Here is an 11,972-nt window from a genome sequence, read left to right on the forward strand (position 1 = left end):
CACACCCACCCCCCGTCTCAAGTCTCAATGATCGTGACAATTCTTCATTGTCAGATGCAGTAATAGAAGGTACATGAAACTCAGTAAGACTTTACATCTTACCTAGATCACTGAGTATTCAGGGTGAAACTCCACCTCGCTGAGCCGATAATGAATTACGATAGATGCAGAGCTCCAACGAGGAGAGCTTTCGCCTGGTGTGGGTGAGCAAGGCTTTTAGTGGCTTTTTTCTCCCTGCTGCTCTGCGCTGGCTTTCAATGATGCGTGTGTGTGTGGTTTACCATGTGTTTATCCCCTGTCACATTCCCACAGCCTGCACTTTATCAGTGAGTATATACAGCCTATCAGCATTTAAAGTGAGAGCAGCTTTTCCATTCAGTCTGGGAAGGCCACTTAAGCCGTTGGAAATGTCACACTTATAAAAATTTAACACGGCTACTTTATTATTCAATAACAGCAGCGAAATCCGGACAGTTGGTAGAATCAGAGAATGTTACAACACAGAGGGAGGCCATTCGGCCCATTGTTCCTGTGCTGGCTCTTTGAAAGAGCTATCCAATTAGTCCCACTCCCATCTTCTATGAGATATGGGGAGAAGGCAGGGACAGGGTACTGAGGTTGGATTATCAGCCATGATCTCATTGAATGGCAGAGCAGGCTCGAGGGGCCGAATGGCCTACTCCTGCTCCTATCTTCTATGTTTCTATGTTTTCCCAGATCCCTGCAATTATTTTTCCTTTTCAACTATACATCCCATTCCCTTTTTGAAAGTTACTATTGAATCTGCTTCTGCAACCCTTTCAGGCAGCGCATTCCAGATCATAACAACTCGCTGTATAAAAAAATTCTCCTCATCTCCCTTCTGGTTACTGACCCTCCTGCCAGTAGAAACAGATTCTCCTTATTTACTCTATCAGAACCCCTCATAATTTTTGAACACCTCTATTGAATCTCCCCTTAACATTCTCTGCTCTGAGGAGAACAATCCCAGCTTCTCTAGTCTCTCCACATAACTGTAGTCCCTCATCCCCGGTACCAGTCTGGAAAGTTTCCTCTGCACCCTCTCCAAGGCCTTGACCTCCTTCCTAAAGTGTGGTGCCGAGAATTGGACACAATATTCCAGTTGAGGTCCAACCAGTGATTAATAAAGGTTTAGCAGTTATGTTCTAAAGTATCACTGAGGAAGTGCTACACTGTCAGAGGTGCCGCCTTTCGGATGAAATGTTAAACCGAAGCCCTGTCTGCCCTCTCAGGTGGACATAAAAGATCCATGGTATTAGTCAAAGAAGGCTATTTGAAGGGCAGTTCTCCCCGGTGCCCTGACTAATATTTATACCTTAACCAACACCACTAAAATAGGTTATTTGGTCATCATTTCATTCCTGTTTGTGGGATCTTGCTGTGCACAAATTGGCTGCCACATTTCCTACATTACAACAGTGAATACACTTCAGAAGTACTTCATTGTTTGTAAAGCACTTTGAGGTCGCAAAAGTTTTTTGGGGAAAAATTGGGTATCGCCCATTTTGGGGCGCTAATATCGGCCGGGCGCAAAGTTTAGCGCCCGGCGCTAACTATCGCCTCCGACTGCAAAATTCGCCTCTATTGCCCCTGGAGGTGATTTGAGCGTTAAATCAGGCGCTACACACCTCTCTTAAGGCGCAAACGTCAGGGAGTGAGGCGCTACCTCAGAACGCAACCGAAGCTCAGGCGGTCAGTTACCATGGAAGCCAGACAGACTGGCGCCGTCCAGTTAAGAACATAAGAACATAAGAAATAAGAGCAGGAGTAGGCCAATCGGCCCCTCGAGCCTGCTCCGCCATTCAATAAGATCATGGCTGATCTGATCCTAACCGCCAATCCACTATCACAGAACCATCTCCTGAATCTAACAGAATTAGACACACGAAATAGGAGCAGGATCAGGTTACACGGCCCCTGGGCCCGCTCCGCTACCCACAGGGCCATGACCGATCCGAACCTAGACTCATGTCCAAATTCCTGCCTGCTCCCCGTAACCCTTAATTCCCTTTACTTCTAGGAAACTGTCTATTTCTGTTTTAAATTTATGTAATGATGTAGCTTCTACAGCTTTTTGGGGCAGCATATTCCATGGACCTACCACCCTCTGAGTGAAGTAGTTCCTCCTCATCTCAGTTTTGAAAGAGCAGCCCCTTATTCTAAGACTATGCCCCCTAGTTCTAGTTTCACCCATCATCAGGAACATCTTCCCTGCATCCACCCGATCCAACCCCTTCACAATCTTATATGTTTCAATAAGATCGCCTCTCATTCTTCTGAACTCCAATGAGTAGAGTCCCAATCTACTCAACCTCTCCTCATATGTCCATCCCCTCATCCCCGGGATTAACCGAGTGAACCTTCTTTGTACTGACTCGAGAGCAAGTATGTCCTTTCTTAAGTATGGACGCCAAAACTGTACACAGTATTCCAGGTGCGGTCTCACCAATACCTTGTACAACTGAAGCAATACCTCCCTATTTTTATATTCTATCCCCCTAGCAATGAAAGCCAACATTCCATTGGCCTTCTTAATCACTTGCTGCACCTGCATACTAACATTTTGAGTTTCGTGCACCAGGACCCCCAGATCCCTTTGTACTTCAGTACTTTCCAGTTTCTTGCCATTTAGATAATAACTTGCTCTACGATTTTTCCTGCCAAAGTGCATAACCTCACACTTTCCAGTATTGTATTCCATCTGCCAAATCTCTGCCCACTTACTTAGCCTGTCGATGTCCCCTTGCAGGTTTTTTATGTCCTCCTCACTCACTACTTTCCCTCCCATCTTAGTATCATCTGCAAACTTTGATATGTTACACTCGGTCCCCTCCTCCAAATCGTTAATATAGATTGTAAAGAGTTGGGGACCCAGCACTGACCCCTGCGGAACACCACTAGTTACTGATTGCCAGTCTGAGAATGAACCATTTATCCCAACTCTCTGCCTTCTGTTAGATAGCCAATCCTCTATCCATGCCAGAATATTACCCCCAATCCCGTGATTTTTTATCTTAAGCAATAATCTTTTGTGTGGCACCTTGTCAAATGCCTTTTGGAAGTCTAAATACACTACGTCCACTGGTTCCCCTTTATCCACCCTATACGTTACTTCCTCAAAGAACTCCAGCAAATTTGTCAAACATGACTTCCCCTTCACAAAACCATGCTGACTTTGTCCTATTAAATTATGATTATCCAAATGTCCTCTTACTGTCTCCTTAATAATGGACTCCAAAATTTTACCTACCACAGATGTTAGGCTAACCAGTCTATAGTTTCCAGCCTTCTGTCTACTGCCCTTTTTAAATAAGGGTGTTACATTAGCAGTTTTCCAGTCTGCCGGGACCTTTGCCGAGTCCAGGGAGTTTTGGAAAATTATTACCAATGCATCCACAATCCCTACCGCCACTTCCCTCAAGACCCTAGGATGTAAGCCATCAGGTCCAGGTGATTTATCCGCCTTGAGTCCCATTATTTTACCGAGTACCATTTCCTTAGTGATTTTGATCGTGTTTAGCTCCTCCCCCCCTTTAGCCCCCTGTTTGTCCAGTGTTGGGATATTCTTAGTGTCTTCTACTGTAAAGACTGATGTAAAATATTCATTCAGTGTTTTTGCCATCTCCATATTTCCCACCATTAATTTCCCGGTCTCATCCTCTAAGGGAGCAACATTTACTTTAGCCACCCTTTTTCTTTTTATATAACTATAAAAACTCTTACTATCTGTTTTTATATTTTTTGCTCATTTACTTTCATAATCTATCTTCCCTTTCTTAATCAGTCTTTTTGTTATTTTTTGCTGTCTTTTAAAGTTTTCCCAATCCTCTATCCTCCCACTAGATTTGGCTACCTTATATGCCCTTGTTTTTAGTCGAATACTATCCTTAATTTCTTTACTTAGCCACGGATGGCTGTCTTTTCTTTTACACCCTTTTCTTCTCAGTGGAATATATATTTTTTGGAAGTTGTAAAATAACTCCTTAAATGTACACCACTGATCATGTATCGTCTTACCCTTTAATCTATTTTCCCAATCCACTCTACTCAGTTCTTGAAGGGGAGGGGCCATCTTGCTGGCCAGCCACTCCCTGCTCATTGCAGCCTTGAATCTCGGCCTGGAGAGACCTCTAAAGTAATTGTGTTGGAAGCACTAATGGATAGGCCCAGGGAAAGAGCTCGGCGCTTAGGAACCCCAAAAGTGGTGCTGAGGGCCAAAACTCCTTACAACCAAAAATTTTGCCGACAAGAAAAGGCAGGAAGTGCCCGCCTTTAAATAGCGCTCCCCCAGCCCCTTCCCGACTTGAAAACGTTCCCCTCTGCCTGTCATTCCTTGCAGCAGGTGCTAAGGCAGGGGGAGCAACTCAATATCCGGTCTGGGGCGCTACCGGGGCGTTGCACGCTTGACTGGCGTCACGATCTGCGGGCGCAGGAGATCGTGGCAGTATCGTTTAGCGTTGCCGCAAAACGACTGTTCAATTTCGCGAGCAACACTAACGTCGCCGCGCCCGGGCACTAGCTGCTTTGCGCCCCGTTAGCGCCCTCTTTGGGCGCTAACGGGAGGCGCAAAGCAACCGAAATTTTCCCCCTTTCTTTCTTTTAAATAACCAGATCATCTTTTTTTAATTAGCGCCATTAGAGATGAATGTCGTAAGGCATTTCACAAAGGCGTAATCAGATACTCACCATCTGGTGCCTCCTTCAAAGTGGCCATTCTGCACGTGTCAAGAGTGTGTCAGCAGTCCATTGGACTGAGAGAGGGGAGCCTTATGGCCAAGCCCAATCGCCTGACACCTGCGCAGGAGTCACTGGAGATCGATCAGGAGCGGGGATCTTTGCCCAGTTTCCCCTCCCTAGCTCGATACTACTGAGACCAGTAGGAGCTACCCCACTCCCTCCAAGTGCTACCCCAGTTCAGATTACTAACCCAGCACAGACCAGGGATCGAACCTAATACCTCGTTTAACACTTCATTTTTATACATGGAGGTAGGGCCAGGACATCATCAGGGCCTCAGTGGTGCAATTGTCTTATCCGTCACATCTTAAGGCCACCCACCAATCCATTGTTCACTATTATTACTGTTAGTACAATTTTTATTTCCCAGGCAGCAGGGAAAAAAGTAGATTAAGTCCCGGTTACGTTGTGTTCACACCGCCCTTCATACATCCATATCTTACACATGTGCATTGAATGTACTGGCAAGGCTGAAAGTGCCTGGTTAGCATTAGGGGACTGAGCAGACTGCTGGTTGTGAGTGGTCACTGTAAGCCAGATCCCTCACGATCGGATGACCCATGGCAGTATCCATTTGCGGTGTACGTACGAACATACAAAAAAGGCGGAAAGAAACCATGCTGTCCATCTAACCCACCCCACTTACACCGCACACCCCTCTCTCTGTAACCTCCTCCAGCCCGACAACCCTCCAAGAGCTCTGCATTCCTCTAATTCTGGCCTCTTGTCTATGCTCTACTTCCTTCATCCTACCATTGACAGCCGTGCTTCCAGCTGCCAAGGAGCTAAGCTCTGGAAATCCCTCCCTAAACCTCTCTGCCTCTCTACCTCTCTCTGCTCCTTTAAGACATCCTTGAAACCTACCTCTTTGACCAAGCTTTTGGTCACTTGTCTTAATGTCTCCTTATGTGATTTGGTGTGAAGTTTTGTCTGAGGACGCTCTGTGAAGTGCCTGGGACGTTTTACTATGTTAAAGGCGCTATATATTTTTTATTCGTTCATGGGATGTGGGCATCGCTGGCAAGGCCAGCATTTATTGCCCATCCCTAATTGACCTTGAGAAGGTGGTGGTGAGCCGCCTTCTTGAACTGCTGCAGTCTGTGTGGTGAAGGTACTCCCACAGTGCTGTTAGGGAGGGAGTTCCAGGATTTTGACCCAGCGACGATGAAGGATCGGCAATATACTTCTAAGTCAGGATGGTGTGTGAACATAAGAACATAAAAACATAAGAAGTAGGAGCAGGAGTAGGCCATACGGCCCCTCGGGCCTGCTCCGCCATTCAATAGGATCATGGCTGATCCGAATCTAGACTCACATCCACTTCCCTGCCCTCTCCCCGTAACCCCTAATTCCCTTATCTGCTAGGAAACTGTCTATCTCCGTTTTAAATTTATTTAATGTTGCAGCTTCCACAGCTCTCTGGGGTAGCAAATTCCATAGATTTACTACCCTCTGAGTGAAGAAGTTTCTCCTCATCTCAGTTTTGAAAGGGCAGCCCCTTATTCTTAGATTATGCCCTCTAGTTCTAGTCTCATCCATCAGTGGAAACATCCTCCCCGCATCCACCCGATCAAGCCCCCTCACAATCTTATATGTTTCAATAAGATCGCCTCTCATTCTTCTGAACTCCAATGAGTAGAGGCCCAACCTACTCAACCTTTCCTCATACGTCAACCCCCTCATCTCCGGAATCAACCGAGTGAACCTTCTCTGAACCGCCTCGAGAGCAAGTATATCTTTTCTTAAATATGGAAACCAAAACTGCACGCAGTATTCCAGGTGTGGCCTCACCAATACCCTGTATAACTGCAGCAAGACTTCCCTGTTTTTATACTCCATCCCCCTTGCAATAAAAGCCAAGATTCCATTGGCCTTCCTGATCATCTGCTGCACCTGCATACTAACCTTCTGTGTTTCATGCACCAGGACCCCCAGATCCCTTTGTACTGTAGCACTTTGCAGTTTCTCTCCATTTAGATAATAACTTGCTCTTTGATTTTTTCTGCCAAAGTGCATAACCTCACACTTTCCAATATTATATTCCAGGATAGTGTGTGACTTGGAGGGGAACTTGGAGATGGTGGTGTTCCCATGCGCCTGCTGCACTTGCCCTTCTAGGTGGAAGAGGTCGCGGGTTTGGGAGGTGCTGCCGAAGAAGCCTTGGCGAGTTGCTGCAGTGCATCTTGTAGATGGTACACACTGCAGCCACGGTGCGCCAGCGGTGGAGGGAGTGAATGTTTAAGGTGGTGGATGGGGTGCCAATCAAGCAGGCTGCTTTGTCCTGTAAATATAAGTTGTTGTGATCCCTCTAGTATTCTAACTGTCCCATTGTAACTTGAGCAACCTCAATGCTTTAGCCTCTACTACTCTGTCTGGCAAATTGTTCCAAACATTTATCACTTTTTTTCAGCGTTAGTGGGGCTCAGTGTTAGCACTGTCATGTCTAAGTAGAGGCCATGGGTTCAACCACGACACAGACTGGAGCAATTAATCTCGGCTGAAACTCAGTGCAGTACTGAAGGAGTGCTGTATTGTTGGAGGTGCCATCTTTTGGATGAGACATTGGACCAAGGCCCCATCTGCATTCTCAGGTTAGGGTTGCCAACTCTGGTTTGACATATTCCTGGAGATTTGATCACGTGACATTTGCCCACTGTTTGCATAGTTTCAAGGTAAGGGGCAGGAGGTTTAGAGGGGGTTTGAGGAAAAACTTTTTCACCCAGAGGGTGGTTGGAATCTGGAACTCACTGCCTGAAAGGGTGGTAGAGGCAGGAACCCTCACAACATTCAAGAAGCATTTGGATGAACACTTGAAACGCCATAGCATACAAGGCTACGGACCAAGTGCTGGAAAATGGGATTAGAACAGACAGGGCTTGATGGCCAGCGCGGACACGATGGGCCGAAGGGCCTCTTTCTGTGCGGTATAACTCTATGTTATTGCATTTACCTTAGTTGAGTGCCCCAGTATCACCAAGCCCCGAATAAAATATTATAGTGAGATGAATAACACAATTTATAAATAAAAGAACACAAACCAATGGAAAGATTTAAGAATAAGTAATGTTTAAATAAAAACTACTCCTGTGATGTTTCTACAGTATTGGCCGCAATGAGAAACACCAAGTAACTATCACTGATTCAACAAAAACAAACATCATCGATATAAATAACTTCTAACTAAAGCTTTTGTATAATTTTCTGACTTTTTACAATACACAGCAAGTTATAAAAATAATAAACAAAACCAAAGCCAAACCTAATTCAATTCACTGACTCCCACACCCAACACTGAAGCCCAGCTCACAGGAGGTGAGGCTCATTCTCAGAGAGAAGCTGCCCGACTCCCAGAATAAAACACATTACACAACAGCGCACATCACAGGCCGACACGGACTCTCACTCTCCACAGCTTGTTTCTCTCTCGCTCTCCCTCCCCAGTTTGTGTTTCTCTCTCTCTCTTTCCCTCCCCCAGTTTGTGTTTCTCTCTCTCTCTCCCTCCCCAGTTTGTGTTTCTCTCTCTCTCTCTCCCTCCCCCAGTTTGTGTTTCTCTCTCTCTCTCTCTCCCTCCCCAGTCTGTGTTGCTCTCTCTCTCGCTCTCCCAGTTTGTGTTTCTCTCTCTCTCTCTCTCTCCCCCAGTCTGTTGCTCTCTCTCTCTCTCCCAGTCTATGTTGCTCTCTCTCTCTCCCCCAGTCTGTGTTGCTCCCTCTCTCTCTCCCCCAGTCTGTGTTGCTCTCTCTCTCTCTCCCCCAGTCTGTGTTTCTCTCTCTCTCTCTCCCAGTCTGTGCTGCTCTCTCTCTCTCCCCCAGCCTGTGTTGCTCTCTCTCTCTCTCTCCCCCAGTCTGTGTTGCTCTCTCTCTCTCCCCCAGCCTGTGTTGCTCTCTCTCTCTCTCTCCCCCAGCCTGTGTTGCTCTCTCTCTCTCTCTCCCCCAGTCTATGTTGCTCTCTCTCTCTCCCCCAGTCTGTGTTGCTCTCTCTCTCTCTCCCCCCCAGTCTGTGTTGCTCTCTCTCTCTCTCCCCCAGTCTGTGTTGCTCTCTCTCTCTCTCTCCCAGTCTGTGTTGCTCTCTCTCTCTCCCCCAGTCTGTATTGCTCTCTCTCTCTCTCCCCCAGTCTGTGTTGCTCTCTCTCTCTCCCCCAGTCTGTGTTGCTCTCTCTCTCTCTCCCCCAGTCTGTGTTGCTCTCTCTCTCTCTCCCCCAGTCTGTGTTGCTCTCTCTCTCTCTCCCCCAGTCTGTGTTGCTCTCTCTCTCTCTCCCCCAGTCTGTGTTGCTCTCTCTCTCTCTCCCCCAGTCTGTGTTGCTCTCTCTCTCTCCCCCAGTCTGTGTTGCTCTCTCTCTCTCTCCCCCAGTCTGTGTTGCTCTCTCTCTCTCTCCCAGTCTGTGTTGCTCTCTCTCTCTCTCCCAGTCTGTGTTGCTCTCTCTCTCTCCCCCAGTCTGTGTTGCTCTCTCTCTCTCCCCCAGTCTGTGTTGCTCTCTCTCTCTCTCTCCCCCAGTCTGTGTTGCTCTCTCTCTCTCTCCCAGTGTGTGTTGCTCTCTCTCTCTCTCTCCCCAGTCTGTGTTGCTCTCTCTCTCTCCCCCAGTCTGTGTTGCTCTCTCTCTCTCTCCCCCAGTCTGTGTTGCTCTCTCTCTCTCTCCCAGTCTGTGTTGCTCTCTCTCTCTCTCTCCCCAGTCTGTGTTGCTCTCTCTCTCTCTCCCCCAGTCTGTGTTGCTCTCTCTCTCTCCCTTCCCCAGTCTGTGTTGCTCTCTCTCTCTCCCCCAGTCTGTGTTGCTCTCTCTCTCTCTCCCCCAGTCTGTGTTGCTCTCTCTCTCTCCCTTCCCCAGTCTGTGTTGCTCTCTCTCTCTCCCCCAGTCTGTGTTGCTCTCTCTCTCTCTCTCCCAGTCTGTGTTGCTCTCTCTCTCTCCCTTCCCCAGTCTGTGTTGCTCTCTCTCTCTCTCCCCCAGTCTGTGTTGCTCTCTCTCTCTCTCCCAGTCTGTGTTGCTCTCTCTCTCTCTCCCTCCCCCAGTCTGTGTTGCTCTCTCTCTCTCCCCCAGTCTGTGTTGCTCTCTCTCTCTCTCCCAGTCTGTGTTGCTCTCTCTCTCTCCCCCAGTCTGTGTTGCTCTCTCTCTCTCCCCCAGTCTGTGTTGCTCTCTCTCTCTCTCTCCCCCAGTCTGTGTTGCTCTCTCTCTCTCTCCCAGTCTGTGTTGCTCTCTCTCTCTCCCCCAGTCTGTGTTGCTCTCTCTCTCTCTCTCCCCCAGTCTGTGTTGCTCTCTCTCTCTCTCCCCCAGTCTGTGTTGCTCTCTCTCTCTCTCTCCCAGTCTGTGTTGCTCTCTCTCTCTCTCCCCAGTCTGTGTTGCTCTCTCTCTCTCTCCCCAGTCTGTGTTGCTCTCTCTCTCTCTCCCAGTCTGTGTTGCTCTCTCTCTCTCTCTCCCAGTCTGTGTTGCTCTCTCTCTCCCTCCCCCAGTCTGTGTTGCTCGCTCTCTCTCCCTCCCCCAGTCTGTGTTGCTCTCTCTCTCCCTCCCCCAGTCTGTGTTTCTCTCTCCCTCCCCCAGTCTGTGTTGCTCTCTCGCTCCCTCCCCCAGTCTGTGTTGCTCTCTCTCTCCCTCCCCCAGTCTGTGTTGCTCCCTCTCTCTCTCTCCCTCCCCCAGTCTGTGTTGCTCTCTCTCTCCCTCCCCCAGTCTGTGTTGCTCCCTCTCTCTCTCTCCCTTCCCCAGTCTGCGTTGCTCTCTCTCTCTCCCTCCCCCAGTCTGTGTTGCTCTCTCTCTCTCCCTCCCCCAGTCTGCGTTGCTCTCTCTCTCTCCCTCTTCCAGTCTGTGTTGCTCCCTCTCTCTCTCCCTCCCCCAGTCTGTGTGGCTCTCTCTCTCTCCCTCCCCCACTCGCTCTCTCAGGGCTCACGGAGTTTCCAGGTGATTTTCGATGGCCCCAATGCTGCTACCCTCACAACCAGCAATGAAGTGTTGGAACAGTGGGGAAACCAGCAGGGTTCAGACAAGCCATGACAGCGGGGGTACTGCACATGTGCAAACTGTGCATACAAGAAACCATTCTCCCGAGTTGCCAGGGGCAGTGCTCGCGAGCCCAATCGCCCAAAGCGGGATGGTTGGGAACTCAATCTCAGGTGGATGTAAAAGATCCCATTGAAGAAGAGCAGGGAAGTCCTGGCCAACACTTACCCCTCAACCAACACTCCGAGACTGATTTACTGGTCATTCATCTCCTACGCTGTTTGTGGGATCTTGCTGCGTGCAAAATGGCTGTCACCTTTGCCTACAAATACACCTCAAAAGTAATTCAATCGCGGTGAAACGCTTTGGGATGTCCTGAGAACGTGAAACTATGTGACTGCAAATTATTATTTTTTTTCTAATTGTTACTGTTTTGCTTGCAGGATCATTTCTGGCACCAATAATGCACAGGTTACCTCCTTGATGCATTTGTGGACAGCGGACTGGGTGGCGGAGGGAATGTACTTAAATTATATACATGAGTTGGGCTCCCGAGGTCCGAGGTGTCCAGCTTCCCACTGTGCCAGTGGGCACAGCAAACCGCGCCATGGAGTGACTGCGGCACTGATGCCCGAATCACAACATCAGACCTAATAATATTTGCCTTGAAGAGAATGACTTTGGCAGTGTGAAATCTTTCACCTTGTAACAGCTAGTAAAGTCTTGGCCTGGAAGTTTGTTTATAAGAAGCTTATTATGCATTGATGTTTAAAAGCTATGGTAACCCCGGCCTAAAATGGACCCCACTCGCTTTGTTAGAATGTAAATGGCGGTTCACAGATTTGTTTTTGTCTGATTTGCAACCCTAACCTCTTAAGTTTCTATGATCTGCGTGCAAAATCAACTTCTAAATTATTACAAATGGCTGATTGCTGGGTATGGAGTCCGCAGACACAGGATTGGTAAACCGGCTCCTGTTCCAGGCAATGGGGCTGGTTTTTATCTCAGTTACATCCCGAAAGAGGTTGCAGATGAGACACAACGGAGCAATAAACTTCCCGCATCTCGCATATTATTGGCTCCATTGAATTTCTCATTCGGCTTTGAAGTGGGAACCTAAAGTTTCCATCGAAACAGGCGGGAGACTCATTGATGTATTCAAATCGGGACAGAAACATACAGCACGCAACTTCCCTACAGGCAGACGTGCAAGATATCAAATACAACTCACGCTTGGTGGGCCCCGATTTTAACTCCAGGTGGATTCCCCGCTCAGGCCCGAGTTAAAATTACA

The 11,972-nt window shown here is 48.1% G+C and overlaps 1 protein-coding gene and 1 long non-coding RNA gene across 4 annotated transcripts in view; one reads left to right on the forward strand and one right to left on the reverse strand.

The window, feature by feature from the left end:
• The window catches only part of LOC147105328 (uncharacterized), a 156,596-nt gene extending 156,327 nt beyond the window's left edge, over positions 1-269 (reverse strand). For all 3 annotated transcript variants that reach the window (XM_086011592.1, XM_086011591.1, XM_086011590.1), the window contains exon 1: positions 103-269. The gene's annotated coding sequence lies outside the window, so the exon portion shown is untranslated. The remainder of the gene's footprint in view (positions 1-102) is intronic.
• The window catches only part of LOC147105329 (uncharacterized), a 47,887-nt gene extending 36,146 nt beyond the window's left edge, over positions 1-11,741 (forward strand). Inside the window, exons 2-3 of the long non-coding RNA XR_015081732.1 lie at positions 7,169-7,349; positions 11,122-11,741. This is a non-coding gene — a long non-coding RNA (uncharacterized LOC147105329). The remainder of the gene's footprint in view (positions 1-7,168; positions 7,350-11,121) is intronic.
• Positions 11,742-11,972: the final 231 nt, after the last annotated feature.

Source organism: Somniosus microcephalus, chromosome 18 (genome assembly GCF_052327205.1).
Source record: "Somniosus microcephalus isolate GS21.2 chromosome 18, FLI_Smic_1.0, whole genome shotgun sequence".
NCBI classification, from domain to species: Eukaryota; Metazoa; Chordata; class Chondrichthyes; order Squaliformes; family Somniosidae; genus Somniosus; species Somniosus microcephalus.